Raw genomic sequence first — 24,341 nt, forward strand, 5'->3', positions numbered from 1 at the left:
AGGCTCGCCAGCCGCGGTGCGTAGTAAGGCTCGCCAGCCGCGGTGCGTAGTAAGGCTCGCCAGCCATGAGGCATAATAAGGCTTGCCAACCATGGTGCGTAGTAAGGCTCGCCAGCCATGGTGCGTAGTAAGGCTCGCCAGCCATGAGGCGTAATAAGGCTCGCCAGCCATGGCGCATAGTAAGGCTCGCCAGCCATGGCGCGTAATAAGGCTCGCCAGCCATGAGGCGTAATAAGGCTCGCCAACCATGGCGCGTAGTAAGGCTCGCCAGCCATGGTGCGTAGTAAGGCTTGCCAACCTTGAGGGCGGTCGGTTAATGGAGCGTGAGAATAGCCGCGTCAAATGGGCTTATTTTGAAAGTAGCGAACTCGTGATGCCGCCGTGAAAATAGTGAATTTTGAATTTCACTATCAATGTTGTTGAAATAAACAGGTCCCGCGAAGAAGCCCCCTGTTGACATTTGAAGGAATAGTGAATTTGAACTTCCACTACTCGTTTGTTTGAATTTGCAGTGGCGGTTTTGATCGCCGTTTGTTTGAATTTTTTGAAGGAAATAGCAAATTTTAAATTTCGCTATTATGCTTGGAGTGACGGTTTATGTGCCGCCGTTGACATGTGATGAAATACTGAATTTGAAATCTTCACTATTACGTTTGAAGTGACGATTTATGTGCCGCCGTTGACATTTGAAGGAAATAGTGAATTTGAACTTCTACTATTCGTTTGTTTGAATTTGCAGTGGCGGTTTTGATCGCCGTTTGTTTGAATTTTGAAGGGAATAGCAAATTTTAAATTTTACTATCATGCTTGGAGTGACGGTTTATGTGTCGCCGTTGACATTTGATGGAAATAGCGAATTTGGAATCTCCACTATTAATTGAAGTGACGGTTTATGTGCCGTCGTTGACATTTAAAGGAGATAGCGAATTTGGAATCTCCACTATTAATTGAAGTGACGGTTTATGTGCCGCCGTTGACATTTGAAGAAAATACCGAATTTGGAATCTCCACTATTAATTGAAGTGACGGTTTATGTGCCGCCGTTGACATTTGAAGAAATAGCGAACTTTGGAATCTCCACTATTAATTGAAAATTGAAGAAAATAGTGAATTTTGAATTTTCACTATTATTTTTGAAATTGGCGGTTTTGATCGCCGTTTGTTTGAAATTGTCGAAAATAGCGAATTTAAATTTTCACTATTTGTTTTTGTCTTTGAGAAAATGACGATTTTTAATATCGTCAATGAAAATTTGAAGTTTGTTATGTGGAAATTGGGCCAAAGCCCAAAATTCGCTGAAAGAGTAAGGGACGCTTGATTGAGGCGCGAGCCACCTGGCGAGCCAAAGGGGCTTCCCTTTTTTCTGTAAAAAAGACGCGAGGTTCGGCTGCATTTTATTCCTCATTCATCTTCAACCTTCGACACAAAAACCCGCAAAGAATCGCCATTGTTGGACTTTTGCTAGCTTCCATTCGTGCCATCAACAATAATGTCATCTCAAGGTATGCATTTCCTCTCGAATCCATTTGTTTTTATTGGTCTTTAGCTTAATTGAATTAGGGCGAACTTTTGCCCTAGAAAATCGATTTGGGCGTTTTCGATTGAGCCCATTTCGAGTGAAATTGATGATTGCATTAGGTTAGAAACATGTTTAGGAGTATAGGGGTGCTTTTAGTTCGCATTTTGGTCCCCATTTCCGCTCCCTATGCTCGAAAAACGTGAGTGAGGTGAGAAACCGTCTCATCTCGCAATGCCAAGTTTATTTGCTTGGATAATGGGTCCCATTAGGTTGTATTGTAGTCGGGAAAGACCATATTTGCCATTATGGACCTTTGTTGGGTATTGTGGGCAAAATTGGAATTTTTGCCTTTTGTGACGGTCTTATGTCTGACAAAATAAGCGTCTGTTTGAGCTTGAATTGAGTCATTTTGCCTTGAAATGGACCTTATTGTTAGCTTAGGTCACCTGGAGGCGTGATAAAATCACGTTCGCCTTTTTGCGGTCGTTTTGAAATTTTGACCGGTTTGCGCCCAACTTAGCGTATGAATTGCCTTTTTGAGCCGTAGAAAAATTTCCCATTGCATTGGGATTGTATTTTTGGCTGTTTGGCGGACGTCGTATGGGTCTTGAAATGCCGTTTATTTTTGTAGTCGTTTTGACTCGTCTTTTGCTTGAAAAGAGGGGCGAGCCGTTTTTTTTGTGCGTTTTTTGTTTTTTTTTTGTGAATGGTTTTGTTTGTTTTGTTTGGCTGGGTTTCGGGCGGGATTGCCCTTATTTTGCTTTGCAGGTTGTTGTTGTTCAGATTCGTCCAATTTACGCCGTTGTAATGCCGGAATTTCGGCTGACGTTCTTTGTTTGCAGGAGAGTGTTCGGGACGGGCTAAGTCCCTTGCTATGACTCTTGAGGAGTTGTTCGGGGCGGGGCCGGTTAGTACTCTAACTAGTGCACCCGCCGCGGTAGTGGAGGACGTTATTGAGGAGGAGAGACCTCCTGAGCAGACTGTTGGGGCCACAGGGGCCGTTGAGGAGCGTGAGGTGCCTGTTGTTGGGGGCTACTGTCACTGGGAGAGCTTAGACTGGGTCTAAGGCTGGTACCTCCGGGAGGAGGATTTCTACGAGGGAGTGTCGTCCCCGGGCGACCAGACGGACGTTACAGAACGTCATTAGGGTCGTTGAGATGGGCCCTATCCGTCACGTAGAGTCTCGTGGCCAGAAGAGACGGAGGGCAGAGACAGTCGAGGATGATGCCGACGTCGCGAGTTGGAGAGCCAGACGGGCTACAGCTCCACGGGGGTTGCACTTGCGGGCGGTGCCTGCTTGGGCCGAGGGTTTTGACGGCAACCAGTTGTTGCTTCGACTGGACAGACACATCTCCTACCGTGCTCACGAGGGTTTGGTGAGTCGTGTCCCTCGCTTGAACTTTTGTCACTTTTGAAATGTCAGGCCTGAATAGGCGTTCTGACGTTGTTTGTTTTTTATTTCAGGAGATCGGCACCATGAGGACTTTCTCGGGCTTCACTACCTGCCTGGGCTTTTACGACGTTCTCCGAGCCGGGACGAGGGCGTTGATAGAGAGGTCACTTTTGGGCCGTTGGTGGAAGCTTGGCGGGATATTCACAGGTCTTCGATTAGGTCGAACCTGTGTCTAATCCGCGCTATGTTGGATCGGTAATGGGATACGACCTTGTCGTTTCATATGGAGTTTGAGGAGGTCGGCGTGACTTTAGAGGACTTCGCCATGGTGTCCGGCCTTGCCTGCGGCGAGTTGCCTGTTGAGTTTACCGAGACGCCGGAGAGAGTGTCCTCTCCTGCGGTTACCCGTCTGATCGGTACTGCTTTACCGGAGCCTTCCGACGTCACTCCATACTTGATTGCGAGTTCGTACGTGAAGGACCACTTCACCGGGAGGGTGGCAGGTGTTACTCCGGCGCCGTTGGAGAGTCCGGAGGCAGAGGTCGAGGCTGACATGAAGGAGGCACGGTTGTGGTTGTGGTACTTCTTGGGTGCCACGTACTTTGGTGACAAGGGTGAGCGCTTAATGACCAAAGTGCTTCCTCTCCTTACTGACCTTGACACTTTGGGTCACTTCGACTGGGTTACGCCGGCTCTGGCGAGTTTCACCCGGTACTTGCACGCGGCGGTGCGTCCGGAGTCAGTGAGGGACGGTAGTGCCCCTGCTTTGGTTCGTCCCGGCCTAATGTTTGAGGTACGAGTATTTTTGTAGTTTTTTTTTTTAGTTTGATTTTGATTTTGATTTTGGCAATTTTTGAGAAATTGGCTGATTTGTGTTTGTTGTGTTTGATTACAGGCTTGGTTGTATGCTTACTTCACGCCTCTGCGTCCGGGGACCACAGGTGGTGTTCCCTTGACCTACCTTGCTGTGAAGGGTTGGACGGTGGCTTAGAAGAAGTCGATTAAGTCGACTTACGAGGACTGCAGGCGTCGCGTGAACAAGCTTCGGATTGCTGACGTAAGCTCTTGTTCTCTTCCCCCTCTCCTCTACAGAAATATATAGAGATAGGGTGACTAGGGAGCTTATGAAGCCCCCAGTCGGCTAAGTAGTTTTTTCTTGAATGCAGTTTGTTGGTTGGCCTTGGGAGCACTACATGGGCGTACCAGCTGCCATCAGGGGAGCGTTTGCGGCCTCGCAGCTCCCTGCGTTTGTACTTGGAGACGGCGATCGAGCCGGTTTGGTACTTGGGCGATCGTTTAGCTCGTCAGTGCTTCACCGATATTTTCGTCGTGTCGGTCGACCCGCCTAGGGTGTTGTTCCAGGAGTCGACCCCTGATGAGGTTGAGGAGCACCTTCACGGTCAGGGAGGTGAGGAGCTGTTGTTACGAGACGTTGACTACGACACCTTCCGGTTGTCGAGGCTTGCCTGGTACCCGATCGAGGTATGTTTTCTTCTGTTTTTTGTTTTCATTCCCCCATTTGATAAGAGGGTTTGTGATTTTTGATACGGATCCAAATGGTAGGGAGTCGACTTGCTGATGAGGACTCAGCCCCCAGCTTTCCAGACGGAGACCACCTTTTAGGGGCCGGGTGGCGAGGAGCTTCAGCTGCACTTACTGGAGCCTGTGGTTGCCGAGGTGACCGAGGCTGGCATGAAGTGGAGGTTGATTATTCTGAGGGTGAGTTCTTGACTCGAACACTTTCCTCGGTTACACTTTGCCTTGCATTTATTGAATGACATTTTTGATCTGTAGGTGACGACCGTTAGTCATCAGGATTTGTGGCGGATGGCTAACCGCTGGAGGGCGCTTGCTGGTGACCTGGCTGCGAGGGAGGCTCGGCTTTCTTAGGTACTTTTTGTGCTATTTTTTGTGTATTTTGTGTTGCATTTCACGTTTTTAGATCTTGATGATCCGTGTTTTGTTTTGCAGGGTACTGCGGATCCGACGGAGCTTACTCGGGTCCGTACTGAGTTGGAGGCAGCCAGGTCGACGATCGAGGCCCAGGAGTTGGGGATCATCTGTCGAGATCCAGAATTGAGGCGTCGTGAGGACGAGCTGCGGAGCCGAGACGCGGAGATTGCCTCTCTCAGGGCTCAAGTGGCTGCGGCGGAGGAGCTTTGCGTCGTGATGGAGTAGGAGACGCTGGAGAGTTCTCCGGAGAGGGAGCCTGAGTAGGTGGTGGTGTCTGCGTAGGCGGCGATTCTTCGTGAGACCGGGACTGGTCCGACGGGAGACGCTGAGTAGTTGTAGTAACTTGTCCGTGTCTTGGACTCTTGTCTGTACATATTTACATTCTGCGTGAGGCGGTTTGTATATATTTTTTTTTTTTGGATTGTGGTTCATTTTGTGATTTTTGGCTTTTTTGTGCTGTGTTTCGGAGGAGCGCTGTCGGCTGTCAATTCTCCTTTTGCTTTGCACCCGTTCTTGCATCGTTAGTGTAGAAAACAGGCAACAGGTAGCACGTACGCATAAACGTAAACATGTAAAAGCATTTGATTGAAGAACAAAAAATTAACCAAGATGACTCGAAGTTAAAATTGAGTGTTGAAAATTGAAATGAATTTTGACAAATTCCGCGACAAGTCGTCACGTTTGGAATTCAAAAGGAATTGATTTGAAAATTTGAGCAATTAACTCGTGTCGTGAATTAAATTGCATCAAAATTATTGAAATTGATTTGTGACTCGAAAAATTAAAACTCAAACCGTCACGGAAGAATTTTAGAAGAGATTTTCACGAGTGTATTTGTTTTTTGAGGTCAAGATTCGAACTTGTGAGTGCTTGAAATTTTGAGGGATATTGACGTCATGTTATCAATTTTCGATTTTTATTTGGATGGGAAACTGCGAAAACAGCGAAAAAATTTTAGAATTTCGACTGACATGGAAATGATCCGACGTGGATCGGGGCGACTAACCTTCCCCCCCTTAAAAAAAGATAGAAAAATCCGTATGTTTAAAGCTGCGTCAAGGAAACCGTGTCGGATTTTGTAAAGCGCGAAAACAAGGAATTGTGAGTATGAGGAAACACAACATGTCCTGGATCATCCCAAAGAGGCGCGAGCGTCCTGACGGAAAGTTTGAGATTTCAGGAGAAAATACAACTTGAAAGAGACAAGTCAAAAGCGGGAATCCTGGGGAAGGCCCAAAGAGGCGCGAGCAGTCCTGGCGGTGGAAGCCGGCTCTCCCCTTTTTCTGAAAACGCGCTGATCATTTTTGTAAAAATAGTGATGTTTGCGCTTCATTGTTTCATCATCCAAAAGACAAAAACATCTCTACAAAAATTCTTCTTCTTCTTCCACAAAAATATTTCATGGATGCTTTTGAGAATGCATTGCGACAATGGTGCCGGGATTTGTCGCCTCCTGAAAAGTATCAACTCATTTGTATGGGAGTTGGTCAATTGTTGGTGCTCCGTCAAGTTAAGGTGCAACCTTCATTTCTTGAAGCATGTTCTCGATTTTGGGATTCGAAACACCATGTTTTCGTTTTCCCGAAGGGCGAGATTTGTCCTCTTGCCAAAGAAGTTGGAGCCATTGGTGGGTGGTCGGGTTGTGTTCCGGTGCTTCCTCCGACTCGGTTGTGCTACAAGGAGAAATTCCGTTCCATGTTGAGTTTGTCGACAAGTCAAGTCAACTTTCTTCTTGCGCCTCATGGTGTGGATGTGGGATTTATTTGTATGCATCCCTTTAATTTAAGGATTATAACGAATCATAAAGTGATGAATACTAGTCATAAAATTAAATTGCATAAACAAAAACATAAAGGATTAAGAAATAACCTTCGGTCCTAGCAAAAACGGCCTAAGAACAATATCAAAGTTGATATTCGCCTATCAGTTGCACCCAAGACGATATGATAAATGCCCTTTTGATTATGCTAGAATCGATCCAAAAATTAACTAATTAATTTTTTAGGTTTTTTTGTGTTTTTCGTAGAGATGAGAGGCAAGAGTGAGATAGAAAAATTAGGTTAAGAAATATTCACTCCCCTTCCCCTTTAACCGTGTATGAGGAGGAGATTAGGGTAGAATTTTTCTTCCTAATATTCTCGGCCCATTTACCGAAATTAGGAGAGTTAATTTCTCTTTTTTCGGTTATTCCAAAAATGTATAAAATGTGTAAATTGTCATCTAGTGAGGATCGAACCCATGACCTCTTGGTTTGAGTACCCTCACTATTACCACTATGACACATTCATCTTGTTGATATTATATATAACCGATTAAATTTAATTACGAATTAACTGATTATTTCGTCCAAGCTAACATTACATACATTTAATTAAATATGACTTATTATATTCAATTTACGAATTGACAGTTAATTTGTCTCAACTAATATTATTTAATCTTCATTAAATAATTGTCTCATCAACACATTGACTAACTGTTTAGTCATATAAGACATCAATGTGATTATATTTCTATAACCACATCTCTCAAACACATCCTATAGGTATGACCTTTAGGGACCAGTTGATCACCGCCATCTGTATGATAATAACGTCAAAATTTCTAGCAAGCCAACCGTTATTAGGTAATCGTTAATCAACTGATTAAAATACGAAGTATACCCTTGTGAACCTGTAAGAGATTTACAAATGTTATCACACTAATTTGTGGAGGACACAAGCTCCAACAAACTCCCACTTGTCCTCACAAGTGTATGTGCGATCACCGATTCTCATATCCTAAAATTTTTCCCACTCAATGTAAAACAATTTGCAAATCCGTATTCACAAAGGTCGTATTTTACAAGCGATCATCATCAAGAGTGGTTTCCCCGACTAAAGAGTAACTTAACTGATAAACGAATCAACATTCGAGCATGGCCATGCATTTCAGTTACAACTCCTCGAGTGGCCCTAAGAAATAACTATACCTGATAAGGGTTGGATATTTTCCTCAACTCGAATCCTGCAGATGTAAGCACAGTATGAAATGACCCAGAAAAAATCTACTTAGCCTCCAGTTACGGCAGGCCGTGAGAAAGAAACCAAAGTCACCCAAAAACTGCCTTAATCTCAAGAGACAGTCGATAGTCAAAAGAATCGACTCTAGGAACACAATGGATGTCCTATCCACGACCTGGCACCGAATGTTTTTAAACATTTAGGACTCCATTACGTTGTCACAAAAATTTGTCCTACGAGGTATCGTTATAATCTCGCATTTATGATCGATCAGTCAACAGTTTGACTTATGGCTCGTTGAACCCACCATCAATCGACTGCACAATATAATAGCCGGAGTTATCAGCTCACATGGGCGATTACGAACCAAACAAATATAATGTAATTTAGTTCACTTTGTGGCGTTCAATGTTGTCAGTACAATCCACATGAAAAACAAAATATTATAATAAAACGATGAAGTTATAAATAGTATATGAAAAAGATAATGTATCAAATCCATAATCAAGTACTACAACTCAGGAACACGTTTAATTCCCATGGAAATAACGTGCCCTACATGCTTATCATAATTCAACGGTTTAGTGAGAGGATCCGCGATGTTATCATCCATCGCAATCTTGTCTATCACTATCTCCTCTTGCTCCACATAATCACGGATCAGGTGAGCTTTCCGATGTACATGTCTAGATTTGTTGCTAGACTTTGGCTCCTTAGCCTGGAAGATGGCACCTCTATTCTCACAATAGATGGTGATCGGGTCATTCGAACTAGGAACTACTGTAAGTCCTTGTAAGAATTGACGCATCCATATTGCTTCCTTTGCTGCCTCCGAAGCGGCATAGTACTCGGATTTAGTAGTAGAATCTGCTACAACACTCTGTTTGGAACTCTTCCAGCTGACCGCAGCACCATTAAGAGTGAAGACGAACCCGGACTGAGATTTTGAGTCATCTCGATCCGTTTGGAAGCTAGCATCTGCGTAACCGATTGCGCATATCTTAATATCGCCTCCATAAGTCAATACCCAATCCTTAGTCCTCCGTAGGTACTTGAGGATGTTTTTAACAGCTATCCAGTGTGTTTCACCTGGAGTCTTTTGGTACCGACTCGTCATACTCAATGCATATGCCACGTCTGGACGTGTACATATCATGGCATATATGATCGATCCTATTGGAGATGCATAAGGAACATGACTCATGCGCTCAATCCCTTCAGGCGTCGTGGGTGACTGAGACTTGCTCAACTGCATCCCAGTCGTCATTGGAAGGTTCCCCTTCTTGGAGTTGGTCATGCTGAACTTCTCAAGAATCTTATCCAAATAAGACTCCTGACTAAGTGATAACGTCCGTCGTGATCTTTCTCGATAGATACGGATTCCCAAAATGCGTTGTGCCTCACCCAGATCTTTCATCTGGAAATGGTACTTCAACCATTCTTTAACCGAAGATAGGAGAGGAATGTCATTCCCAATCAGGAGTATGTCATCGACATACAATATCAAGAATTCAATCTTGCTCCCACTCGACTTGATATATATATAAGCATGGTTCTTCGACCGATCGAGTGAAACCATAATCTTTTATCACCTGGTCGAAACGATGATTCTAACTCCGAGAAGCTTGCTTAAGTCCATAAATGGAGCGCTTAAGCTTGCATACTTTCTTAGGATGTTCAGGATCTATGAAACCTTCGGGTTGCACCATGTACAACTCTTCCTCTAAATAACCGTTTAAGAAGGCGGTTTTCACATCCATTTGCCAAATTTCATAATCATGAAAAGCGGCAATCGCTAAGATTATCCGAATGAAACGTAGCATGACTACAGGTGCAAAAATCTCATCATAATGCAATCCGTGCACTTGAGTGAAACCTTTTGCCACTAGTCGTGCCTTATAGGTATCTGGTTGCGCGTCTACAGAACGCTTTATTTTGTAAAGCCACTTGCACTGTAGAGGTTTTACCTTATTAGGTAAATCAACTAGATCCCATACGTCATTCTCATACATGGAGTCCATCTCGGATTGCATGGCTTCGAGCCATAGCTTTGAGTCGGAACAGGCCATAACACCTTTATAGGTAGCGGGTTCATTACTCTCTAAGAGTAAAACATCATTCTCCTCGACCATACCAATGTATCTGTCTGGAGGATGAGAGACTCTACCCGACCTCCTAGGTTCCTCAGGAATATTAACCGTATCATCAGTTGGAGGAACAACTTCCTCCATCCGTTCCTCGGTTGTTGGTTTTGGAATCTCCGATAGCTCGAAGGTTCTATTACTCGTCTTGTTCTCGAGAAATTCTTTCTCAAAGAACGTCGCACTAGCCGCAACAAAAACTCGATGTTCGGTAGGCGAATAGAAGTAATGACCAAATGTTCCTTTTGGATAACCTATAAAGTATGTCTTGACCAATCAAGGGCCGAGCTTATCCTCGTGTCTCCACTTGACATAAGCCTCGCAGCCCCAGACCCGAATAAAGGACAAGTTAGGGACCGTTCCCTTCCACATTTCATATGGAGTCTTGTCGACAGCTTTAGTCGGACTTCGGTTAAGTATAAAAGCTTCTGACAAAAGAGCAAAACCCCATAATAAATCAGGCACTATCGTGTGACTCATCATGGATCGAACCATATTAAGTAAGGTTCGATTTCTCCATTCGGACACACCATTTAATTGAGGTGTTCCAGGTGGAGTTAACTGTAGAACGATTCCACAGTCTTTAAGGTGTTGATCAAACTCATTTGAAAGATATTCGCCACCCCGATCTGAACGGAGTGCTTTAACCTTTCTACCCGGTTGGTTCGTACCTGTTCGGTATTCCTTGAATTTCTCAAAGGACTCACTTTTATGCTTCATTAAGTAGACATATCCGTATCTACTTAAATCGTCCGTGAAAGTGATAAAATATCTATAGCCATCTCTAGCGGTAATTGACATAGGTCCACAAACATCAGTATGTATGAGTCCTAATAGGTCACTAGCGCGCATTCCAACACCTTTGAAGGAAATTCGAGTCATCTTTCCAATGAGACATGATTCACACGTGCCATATGTAGAAAAATCGAATGCGGGAATAGTCCCATTATCGACGAGTTTCTTCACGCGTTTCTCATTTATGTGTCCCATTCGACAATGCCATAGATAGGTTTGATCTTTGTCACCAACCTTTATTTTCTTATTATTCACGTGTAATACTTCCGTGGTTTGGTCTAAGATGTAAATTCCATTCATGGAAACTGCTTTGCCATAAATCATTTCATTGAAAGAGAAAATACAGCTATTATCCTTTATTGAAAATGCAAAACCGTCTTTAGCAAGTATGAAAACTGAAATAATGTTCTTAGACAAACTGGGTACATATAGTTGATTATTTAAAAATAACTCAAAACCACTAGGGAGTTGGATTACATATGTTCCCTTCGAGACAGCAGCAACTCGTGCTCCATTCCCGACTCGCAGGTCCACATCACCTTTTTCGAGAGGTATGATGTTCTTTAGGCCCTCCAAATGATTACACAGATGAGAACCACAACCAGTATCAAGTACCCAAGTTCCGTAACTTGCATGCTTAATCTCAATCATATGAATATAAGATGACATACCAACAGGAACGACGCGGCCTGCTTTGATGTCCTCGCGGTACACGGGATAGTTCCTCCTCCAATGTCCAGTCTTGTGACAATGGTGGCACTCAATGTCACCGCCCTTGCTCTTTGCCTTTCCCTGTGAGCCACTAGTCTCACCAGACGCAATCTTACCGTTTCCTGGCTTTTTAAACTTTGGCTTACCTACAGCTAGGTCGCCATGAGCCTTGCCCTTACCTTTACCCTTGTTGGAAATCGTGAGAACATCCTGCTTCATGCTCCCACTCAATTTCATATCCTTCTCGGTCTGTACGAGAAGGGAGTGTAGCTCATGAGGACTCTTTTTCAAGTCATTCATGTAGTAGTTCGCCCTGAAAAGGGCAAAACCATCAAGAAGAGAATGAAGCATTCGGTCAATGACAATGCTCTCACTGATTTTGCAATCAAGAGCCTCCAGCTTCTCGACATTCTCAATCATGTGAAGAATGTGTGGGCTAACCGGTTGGCCCTTCTGGAGTTTCGCATCAAAGAAGCGACAGGTATGCTCATATGTAACGATTCTCGGTGCTTTTGAGAACTCGTTAGTGAGCGTGGTGAAAATCTTGTTCGCACCTTGGGCAATGAAGCGACTCTGCAAATTGGTTTCCGTTGCAAAGATGAGTACGTTCTTTATCGCACCCGCTTCCATAACGAAGTCACTATAAGCGAGTCACTCGTTGACTCCGCATTGGGCCACAGGTTGGCCGGTATTGGCTCGATTAAGTACTTGAGCTTTCGGATTAGGGCCCGGATTTGCCTGGCTCGACTCTTACGGCCTCGACCCAACTAGGCTGACTAAAGCATCCAGAGACCGGACAAATCTAACTACTATTTAGCTGTTGAAGAATATTATAGCAAGCAGGCTACTAAATCCTGGAAGAGAAGCCTGATGGTAAGTACAGAATAGCCTGGCAGAGTATTAAAGCAGGCTGGATTAAGAAGATAAACAAGAAATGCAGTTGTTGGGAATAAATAATCGTGTCCTATTCTCAAGGAAGACCAAGTCCAATTATAAGACTAAATCGTCCATGAATCAAGACGGGTAAAGGAGAAAGAGTTGAAGGTTGGTTAAGAGTAGAATAAGTCAAGCGGATTAATAGGGAGCATGCCCTATTAATCCGGTAACAGCTCCTACAATTGGGAGAGAGGTAGAAATCGTTGCAACGTTAATATTTAGAGAATTATAAATAGCATTTGTAAATGGATTATGATCCATGATTTAATCCCTTAGTTATTTTACAATCTACCTCTTATTATCTCTTGAATATTCAATTATATACGCAAATTTGTACTCAGCCTATTTACATAATACAAGCGATATTCTTCTTACTTAGTCTTTTCCTATAATTCACTCATTATAATTTTCTAAGTTTATAGAACTAGATACCCAAATTATTCTATAATAAAGCCGGATCCATTCAGGAAATTCCTGCTAAAACAATTGGCGCCCACCGTGGGGCATCTAGTTCTTTAATCAAAAAAATTCCTTTTACCATTTTCCATTTAATATTCACATACAAAAATGGTGGAACTCACCTCAGAACAACAATTAGCGGTTGCCCTGGCCAAGATCAAAGAATTGGAGACAATCCAAGAGAAGGCAGCCCTAGCAGAAGCAGAAATCAATAGGCTGAAGGAATCTGAGTCTAGCCTGAGGAAAAAATTGGAAAATCAGGCTTCAGGCTCCAAGACCAGATTCGAGCCAGGAACCCCATTCTCATCCATTATCAAGAACATTGACTTTTCCAATTTTGGAACCCCGGAGAAAGATACATTATCCGGTACCCTTATCATTTCTAATGATGAAACAAACAAGACTGAAGCAGCAATAATGATGGCTATGCTTCAGGAAATTCAAAAACTCCACAACAAAATAGAAAATATACCCGGAGTACCAGACCCTATGGCTGAGGTAGAAGTCGACAGCTTTGCAGATTCACCCTTTGCAGATGAAATTGCAAAGATTGATCTCCCCAAGAAATTTACCGTTCCATCCATGAGAACTGTTGATGGGACCTCTGATTCACAAAATCACGTTACCATATTCAAATAGAAGATGTTGGCTGCCTCAATACCCAGTGAACTCAGGCAGGTCTGCATGTGTAAAGGCTTTGGTACAACCCTGACCGGAGCAGCATTACAATGGTTCATTAATCTCCCAAATGGAAGTATCAAGAATTTTGCAGAACTGATCAATGCCTTCAACCAACAGTTCGCAAGCGGCAGAGATATGGCCAAGAGACCCAGTAACCTGTTCAGGGTAAAACAACTTCCTGAAGAATCTCTCAAAGCATTCCTGGCCAGATTTGTCAAAGAAAAGGTGGCCATTCCCAGGTGTGATGAAGAGACAGCGGTAGAAGCCTTCATGCAAGGAGTCTTGCTTGACAGTGACATCTATGCAGACTTAACCAAAAAAGCATGCCCAACCTTTGCCACTGTTCAATCCATCGCCTTAGAGCATGTCAGATTGGAGGAAGATCTCAACTTCAGAACAAACATCCGGAGGAAAGCAAGGCTATGGACACACTAACAGGAAAAGCTCCTATCAGAAAGGAGGCAACCCCAGATCAGCACTCTATTCCAGGCCTGAACGATCTGAAGTCAACATGGCACAAGAACACAAAGGTAACCTTTCTAGCCTTCCAACTATTCCTGAATATAACTTCTCTATTAATATTGCAGGATTAATCAAACGCTCGAAAGCTGGGAGATACAATCGGATGGCCCAAGAAATCCGACAACCCCGGGGAAAGACCCAACGAGATGGTGTGACTTCCATCAGGACATCGGGCACACCACAGAAGAATGCATCCAACTCAGGAAACAGGTGGCATATCTTCTAAAGAAAGGCTATTTAAAAGACTTAATCCAGCAGCCAAATAACAAAGATGAAGGACAAAACAAGAGAGATTCAGGGAACGGCAGAGATCCTCCTCCTCCTCCCCCCATCTATGAAGTCAAGTTCATAAATGGAGGATCGAAATCGTGTGGTCCGACCACTCATTTCACCGCCAAAAGAATATCCAGGGAATCCGGACTTGAGCCCCCTTCCAGGCCCAAGTCATTGCCTGCTATTACTTTTGATGACTCGGACTGCAGGAAAATCGATCTACACCATGATGACTTAGTAATCACCATGCAAATTGGCACAGCTAAGGTATCAAGAATCCTGATAGACGGAGGCAGTTCAATCAATCTGGTGATGCTTGACGTCCTCAAAGCTATGAAGATAGATGAAGGAAAGATCATCAAGAAATCCAGCGTCCTGGTTGGATTCAGCGGAGAAACAAAGAATACCCTGGGAGAAATCAGCCTGCCAACCTATGTGGAAGGCGTGGCTTCATATGAAAGATTTGGAGTAATGGATTGCCTATCCTCATATAATGTAATCCTGGGCAGACCATGGATCCACAATGTCATAGCAATCCCATCAACATACCATCAATGTGTGAAAATACCAACCGAATTGGGGATAACCACCATCAGAGGAGAACAGAGGACGGCTCAGGAATGTTACACTCAGGCTTTGAAACCCTCAAAGTCAGGTAAGTCCCTTGCATAGCAATTAAAGTCACCTGTCAGGGAAGAGTATATTGCACAATCACAGATGGAAACAGGAGAGGTCATGTTGGACCCAGAATTCACCCTCGACAGGGAAAGTACTTGTAGGGTCACATGCACGGACTCGGTCGGACCCAATCTGGTCGACTTTCTCAAAACTAAAATGTCTTGTTTTGCTTGGTCACATTTTGATATGACTGGTATAGATGCTGATATTATAACTCATAAGTTGAATATTGACAAATCATTTAAGCCTGTACAGCAAAAGAGAAGAAAATTTGCTGCGAAGAGGCATGAAATCATCAACCAAGAAGTTGACAAGCTACTGGATATGGGAATGATCAGGGAAGTAATGTACCCTAACTGGCTTGCAAACGTAGTTGTCGTCCAAAAGAAAAATGGCAAATGGAGAGTCTGTGTAGACTACACCGACCTAAACAAAGCCTGCCCAAAAGATCCATTTCCCCTGCCACACATCGATGTAATGGTGGATGCCACTGCAGGCCACGAAATGTTAACATTCATGGATGCCTCCAGCGGATTCAATCAAATAAAGATGCACCTGCAGATCGGGAAAGCACGACTTTCATTCGAAAGAGGTATATATTGTTATCTTTGCTATGCCCTTTGGATTAAAAAATGCAGGTGCAACCTATCAAAGGCTAGTCAACATGATGTTCAAAGACCAAATAGGAGATACCATGGAAGTCTACATAGGTGACATGGTAGTCAAGTCAAAAAAGGCAGAAGACCACGTGAAAGACTTGGAAGTAGCCTTTCAAATACTGGAGAAATTCAATATGAAGCTCAACCCACAAAAATGCCACTTTGGAGTCTCAGCAGGCAAATTCTTGGGCTATATGGTGACAAAAAGAGGAATAGAAGCCAGCCCTGAACAAATTAAAGCTATCCTGGAGCTAGAACCACCAAAGACGGTCAAAGACATATAAAAGCTGACTGGAAGAATAGCGGCCCTGAACAGGTTCATTTCAAGATCATCAGAGAGGTGCAAATCATTCTATAACCTGCTAAGGAAGAACAAGGACTTTCAATGGACCCCGATCATCAGTGCCTTTGAAGACACGAAAACATATCTATCCTCTCCTCCTTGCTGCCAAAACCAGTCAAAGATGAACCCCTGACAGTATACCTTCGTCTCCCAGCTTCTTTGTTAGTGTAGTCTTGGTCGAGAAGTAGACGGACAACAACACCGCCTATTACGTAAGTAAAAGTCTCTTTGGATGCGAGAGATCGGTATGGACTACTTGAAAAATATGTTTTAGCTTTAATTATGAGTTGCACAAAATTAAGACCATACTTTGAAAGCCACCCTATAATAGTCGAACCAACCTTCCTATCAAGTACGTACTTAGGAAGCCGAATTGTCCGGACGAATGTGCAAATGGCCGATCCGGTGAGCACATACAACATAACATTTGAGCCAAGGACAGCAATTAAATCACAAGCACTAGCGGACTTTGTGGCTGATTTTAGTCCAACCCTAGAACCCGACCTAATAAAAGAAGTAAATAAACTGACCAGCGACCAAACAGACCTAGAATGGACCTATTTGTCGATGGTGCAGCCAACATGAGGGGCACAGGCCTGGGGGTAGTACTAAAATCGCCACAGGGGGATAAGATAGTACAGGCTATAAGCTGTGCATTTGAGGCTACCAACAATGAGGCAGAATATGACGCCTTAATAGCTGGATTAAAGGTATGTATTGACCTTGGTGTGCAAAACCTAAAGGTACGTACTGAATCCCTTCTTATTTCCAACCAAGTAAACGGAATATATACTGCAAAAGACTCAAAAATGATGCTTTATTTGGAAATTGTTCAAATTTTAAAATCAAAATTCCGCAATTTTAATATTGACCAAATTCCCAGGGACTTGAATACCCATGCCGACGCCTTAGCCGGCCTAGGATCCAACTTCAGTCGCCTTGACTTCGACAAAATACCCATTGTACATTTATTAGAACTTGCAATAAATAAACAAGATGAAAGTTTCCCAATTTATGTTGCCAATTCTTGGACAAAACCTTACTATGACTGGCTACAACAGGGGAATCCTTCCCTAAATAAGCAAGATGCCGAGCACTAAAAATAAAAGCTGCTTCATATATTATTATTAACAACGTGCTTTTTAAGAAATCGCAGGCTGGGCCATACCTCAGATGCCTGGAGCCACAAGAAGCTGAGCAGATATTATCAGAAATCCATGAAGGATACTGTGGAAATCATAAAGGTGGAAGAAGCCTGGCAAGCAAAGTACTCGAACGAGTTATTATTGGCCCACCTTGAGGGCCGATTGCCTGGAATTTAGCTCTAAATGTAAAGCTTGTCAGATTCATGGACCATATATCCATCAGCCATCTGAGGAACTACATTCCATATCCGCACCCTTGCCATTTATGAAGTGGGGCATGGATATAGTAGGGAAACTACCTCAAGCACTCGGACAAAAAGTTTTCATGCTAGCAATGACTGATTACTTCTCCAAGTGGATAGAAGCTGATTCATACAGGCAAGTCAAGGAAAAGGATGTCATAGCATTCATCAAACACAACATCATATGTAGATATGGCATCCCCTCTGAAATAGTATGTGACAATGGCACGCAATTCGTGGGAAAAAGAACAGCAGCCTTCTGTGCTCAATGGAACATCAACCTGGTAACCTCCACGCCAGGATATCCAAAAGCTAACGAGCAGGCAGAATCTAGTAACAAAGTAGTAATCAGCTGCATAAAGAAGAAGCTAGAAAGAAGGAAAGGCAGATGGGCTGAAGAGCTCCCCTGGTCCTCTGGGCTGATAGAACCACGCCTAAAACATCCACAGGCCAAACCCCCTTACTCCTTGGTCTATGGATGTGAAGCAGTAATCCCGGCTGAGGTCGACATTCCATCAGCCAGATGCAGCCTGAACACAATAACAAGCAATATACCTCTAATGGAAGACAGCCTGGACTTAACGGAAGAGTTAAGAGATGCAACCAGCATTAGATTGGCAGCATATCAGCAAAGAGTTGCAAAAAGCTACAACAAGACTGTCAAAGCCAGGGTATTCAGGGTAGGAGACCTTGTCCTCAGGAAAGTCTTCCAAAACACAAAAGAAAAGAATGCTGGCAAATTAGCCCCAACCTGGGAAGGTCCCTACCTAATTGACTCAATAGTCGGCCAGGGAGCTTATAGATTACAAACCCTGGACGGCGAAATGATCCCAAGAGCTTGGAATATTACACACTTAAAACTATTTCACATATAGAATATATATCCCGGTCCAGGTATAATTTTTCGTGTTCACATTTCTTGCCTGACCTGATGTGAAACTAAATGTATGATACTTGCCATTATACGAATAAATGCCTTATATAATTTCTTCTATTATGTGCCCAAATACTTGTCAATACTCTCATACTTATTTTTACCAAGTAGAATATTCAATACTTGTTTTACATACTGCATTTTATTTAAAACAAATCTTAAAGATTGGGGGCCACCCCACCAATATCCAACTGATACCCAATTTTCAGTTGCAAAACAGGCCTTAAAATACTGAGCTCAACTTAACATACAAACCTGGAAAATCTATTCCTGGATTGTATAACATAGATGGGTCATAAGCCCTCCAGATAGGCAGGGGACGTAAGCCCTCCAGACAGGCAACAACCCGACCTATAACACAATAAACTGGCCAGATCCAGCACAAAAAACAGGCCCGATCCAGTCGAATAATCGGCGAGATCGATAAGAAGACATTCAATACTACAAATGCCTTATCAAAACACAAAAAGGAACCAACAAAGACCAAAAATTTATTCACCCAAAATAGCAAGCCTTGCCATATACCTAATAATTATCCATTCCAGGGACATCCCCCCTGGATGGGCCAAAAAAAAGCATCATACCTAAATATCCATTCCAGGAACATCCCCCCTGGATGGGCCAAAACAAAGAATAAAAACATAAATCTAAGTAGGTTTTGAGCCAGTAACCGACTCACAACCATCCACCATTTCCTGATCACCGATTTTTCCTTGGAAGGAGGAGAATCCACTTCTTCTTCCTGACCCATGTTGGCCAAATCAGGATACCGAGTATCCGATCTTTGTCTCATCCCGGTCCGGATCCCATTAGCCTTGGTCGATTCCGGATCCCTCATAGCATCAACCCGGCCTTTCCCAAAGAAGTATTGAGCGGCATCAACAAGCCGCGCCTCCACTAATTCCTTTTCAAAGACCAAGCTCTTCATTCTTCCTCGGTGATCCCGCATTGCCTACTTCTCTGAGCCAGCTCCCCCTTAATGACCTCCAACTCTTGCCCGACAACCTTCTCAAGCATTTTTGCAGCCACCTCACAAACTATAGCAGCCCTGGATGCCTCTCTACTGTCGCCAATGGTGAGATTGAAGTACTACTTCATTACCCTGGATGTGTGCAGCTCACGGTTAACCTTATCCAGTTTTTCTTCCAGAGTAGAAACCCTAGACTGGGCATCCCTGAGCTGACAAGCAGTAGCCAACCCGGCATCCAATCCCTACAAGAAACAAAATTAATCAGCCCAATATAAAGCAACACAAAGAACACTTGAACAATTAAAATATCCCTTTACAACTAACCTCCTTAGCACGAGAAGCAAGTTCAGTGACCTTTGTCACAAGAGAAGTCGAATAGAAACCACTTTAGTAGACGACTCAAGGGTATTAGCAGACAAAAGTTGGCCGCCCATTTTTGCAAAGAATTCATCTATCCGTGCCCGGGCAGCGTCCATATCGTCAATCCTAGCAGACACTTCGATATACTCGATTGATTGAGCTGAATAGGCTCTTTCTCTCCCCTTCTTCTTCGAAATAACATCTTCCCTTCTCCTCTTAGAAGCCCGAACGACCTCGGTGATACTAGCACAGGCGGTTCTTGGGGAGGCCTGGACATGAGAAACCAAAATATCAAGCGTCTTGTCACTCCCACTAGCCTCCTGGCTCTTAGACTGTTCAGCAATCCTAGCCACCCTGACCTTTAAATCTTTTGCAGAAAAGCGCCAACTGTGAGAAGACACGAATCTTTGGATACATAAAGAGTATACATAAATATCAGATAAAGAGCGATAAGAAGACAGCAATTAACATAAAGACATAAAGAAAACATACAGGAAAGAGCAGTGGAGCTAGGCTTGCCTTTGGGTACTCTGACCCCACTCAGCTTGGTCTTCATATACCGGGGCAATAATTCCCTGCCCAGACTGGAAGGCCAGGTCCTCTCCTCCTCAGGAATAGAAAGGAAAGCATCTATCCTTGCAACAACCTCCTCATCAAGAGGATCATGGTTCCAATCAGGAGCTACAAACATTACAAAAACAAAAATACGTAGGTAAGACTTATATATCCTACTTTCATTCAATATAAATTGCAAATTAAGAGTACAGGAAACGTACCACTCTCCAAAGGAGGATATCTCAAATAGTCAAAACCTGACCCCGGACTCTCAGTCTGGATAAACAGGAAAGTCTTTGCCCAGCTTTTATCATCTCCAGAATCCAGGTTAGTGATTAATGGAGACATCTTCGACTTGATTCTCAAATTAAAACGACCATTAACATGATTTTTCATATGATATATTGCCTTAATATCATTAATAGTAATTACAAGATTGTGTTTAGCACATAAATTTTCAATGGAATGAACAAGTTTCCAAACCATGGGCATAATTTGAAAAGGTGATACTTCCATGGCACGAATGGTGTCAATCATCAAAGGAGTAAAAGGTAACTTACAGCCTGCTTTGAACGCCCATTCAAAACTACAGAACCAACCAGGTGACACCCAGTTAGCTCTGACTGGACAAGATTCGGGAATCCATACCTCAGTCGAATCAGGAATAATATTTTTCTCCCTTAAAACCCTATAATAGTTCGTCTTCAATAAGTTCTCCTCAGGAAAGTAAGGATCCAGAGATTGAAGAGCAGAAAAAATAGAATCCTGATATTTAAAAGCTATAGCACGAGCAGGAGGATCAACTTCAACAACCTCCTCCTCCTGGACGTCTTTGGGTTCAGATTCAGCAGCAGATTTCTGGGGTGCAGGACGTTTTTTGGCTCCCATCCTTTATTATTTAGTGTATTGTGATGAATTTTATTGAATAAGTTAGCAGAATAGAACTCCTGGGAAATAGGGAAGAATTTTAGAGAAAATTTAGCAAAGAAAGTGGAAGAAAATTGGTGGAAAACAAACTCGTCACAAGTACCATATTTATAGAAGGGGTTTAACGGTGCAAAAACCCTAGAAATTGCAAAACTGTCATCATGACATCACACGAATTAGCCGTTATAGTATTTAACGGTAACTAGGAGTCTAAGAGTCATTGAGTAAGTGTAATTATTTTTATTGTTTAACCCGGTAAAATTGACATCTCACCCCTGGCCTGATCCATCACGGGTAAAATGTCAAGGGGCAATTGTTAGGCCCAGTTTAGCCTGGCCTGACTCTTACCTGGCCTGACCCAACTAGGCTGACTAAGGCATCCAGAGACCGGACAAATCTAACTACTATTTAGCTGTTGAAGAATATTATAGGAAGCAGGCTACTAAATCCTGGAAGAGAAGCCTGATGGTATGTACAGAATAGCCTGGCAGAGTATTAAAGCAGGCTGGATTAAGAAGATAAACAAGAAATGCAATTGTTGGGAATGAATAATCGTGTCCTATACTCAAGGAACACCAAGTCCAATTATAAGACTAAATCGTCCATGAATCAAGATGGGTAAAGGAGAAAGAGTTGAAGGTTGGTTAAGAGTAGAATAAGTCAAGCGGATTAATAGGGAGCATGCCCTATTAATCCGGTAACAGCTCCTACAGGGAGAGAGGTAGAAATCGTTGCAACGTTAATATTTAGAGAATTATAAATAGCATTTGTAAATGGATTATGATCCATGATTTAATCCCTTAGTTATTTTACAATCTACCTCTTATTATCTCTTGAATATTCAATTATATACGCAAATTTGTACTCAGCCTATTTACATAATACAAGCGATATTCTTCTTACTTAGTCTTTTCCTATAATTCACTCATTATACTTTTCCAAGTTTATAGAACTAGATACCCAAATTATTCTAAAATAAAGCCGGATCCATTCAGGAAATTCCTGCTAAAACACTTACCGTCAGCAATGGCAGCATTCCGTAGTGCTGCCTCCCAGTCCGCAAAGTTGGACTCGTCGTTTTTCAGACGTGTGAACTGATTCATCTGGTCCATGAATATTTTCAGCCAGGACTCGCGTCCAAGTGTGGCACTAGGCATTTGGATTGCGTTATTTCCAGACATTTTGTTGTAATAGTATTATCAAAATAAACGTGTTCTACACTGCGAGAAGAAGAATAAAAATAATAAGCATGTGCATCGTTTATATTTTTAAGCCTAATGAACTACTGTCATAACGCGAAGACTCAAAACATTTATACAATTGACCTCCCTCAAAAATTATATAAATGATCCCAAGACTCAATTCTCTGTAAATTGATAAGCTAACCTTTTAGCTAATTCTACCGTTAGAATTCTTGGTCAATAAATTTCTGTAAATTCTATCTTTAGTCCATCATAATCACGAGAAACTCTTCGGACTATGATGTTGAGGTAAACTAAGTCAACACAACTACTTACCCAACGTAGAAGGGGTCATATTATGCCTACCGACGAAGAAGGGATTCATAGTTGTTTGCCCTTATAAAGACTAATCTCAATTTCCGTTTTAGAGGAAGATCCCATCAACTTTATTTTAATTCATTTTAACTGAACTAATATCTAGCATGCGAGAATGAATAAACTAAGGTGATGGCTTAATAAGTCTGTGACATCTGTATGTCAATGAAAACTAACATACAACCTATATGAGTCAATTTTCATGCATTTTAGTAGTAGGTGGTTTGGTTTTAGGCGGAATATGATGCATAAACTATCATGTGAATGAAAAGCAATAGGAATGAAAAACGTAAAAGCAATAATAAAGTCCTAGTGTGGCCTATCCTATCAAAATGAACATTAAACACAAGTTTGGAATCCATCCTTGGACCCGAGAAGCTTGTCTCGATGTTCCATCTTGATCCATGCAGCGGGAGTGAGCTCCAATCTCCATCTTTAGTCTTCTTCGAAAATTACAATAAATAAATTTACATAATAAACCTATTTATTACATTCTAATTTCAAAACCCAAAAACTAAAGAAAAATAAAAGAGATTCGAGATCTCATAATTACATAAAAAATCATGTTTCCTTCATTACGAAAACATAATTTGACTAAGGCCACACTAAGTATTACAAATTACAACCGATTGCAAAAAAAATACGTAAATAAATTCATTCAACGATTCATTCAACAAAAATAAAATGCATCAACTAAACATAAATTAAACATACATGACACAATTCCTTAATTATGTTGATTAATTTATCCAAACCACCTATTTAAATTAAATTAAGTGACAATTCCTCAATTAATCACATTAATTTCAATCTTAATTCATATTAAACCTGTACTATGAATTTAATCCATCAATATTTTAAACTGCTTTAAAATAATTAGGTATCTATTAATTATGAACCGCTTCACAATAATCAATTGGCCAAAATCAAAACAAAAAAAAAACAAAATCCTTTTTTTTTATAAGTCTCGGTTAAAACAAGGAAAAATAAAACAAGCCCTTTTTTTTCCGGCAATAACAGCAAGAACAAAAAAAAACAGCCCGTTTCATATATTGTACACGGTTTTATCTGTAAAAACCGAAACAAGACAAAATTTTTTTTTTTTTAATATCTGTCCTCTGTGAACAGTAACCACGTGAACAGTAACAGAAAAAAAATTTCTTTTCTCGGATGCTTTTCAAATCGGCATAAACAAAAACAGCCGCAAAAACTTTAATCGGTTTTTCAGGAAAAACCGAAAGGGAAAAAAACAGAAATTTTTTTTTTTAAAAGAAAAAAAAATACTGTTCATCCGTGAACAATTACAAAAACAGAAGGAAAAAAAAATTCCACGGCTATAAAAATTATCAATTCGGCAAAACCGATTTCCATTCACATCTCGATTTAATAAATCGAAACATCTACAAATTATCATATTATTATCTTAACTGATTAAAAACAACAATATGAAAATCAAATGGAAAAAAAAAACAACAACAAAAAAACGCAACAATCGGCTCAAAAAAAAAAATCCAGCCGATTATATATTTTTTTTCGCAAACCCTAATGTTGTTTAACAAATAATTTTATGAAAATCATCAAAATTAT

The sequence above is a fragment of the Silene latifolia genome, chromosome 3 (genome assembly GCF_048544455.1).
Source record: "Silene latifolia isolate original U9 population chromosome 3, ASM4854445v1, whole genome shotgun sequence".
Taxonomy (NCBI): Eukaryota; Viridiplantae; Streptophyta; class Magnoliopsida; order Caryophyllales; family Caryophyllaceae; genus Silene; species Silene latifolia.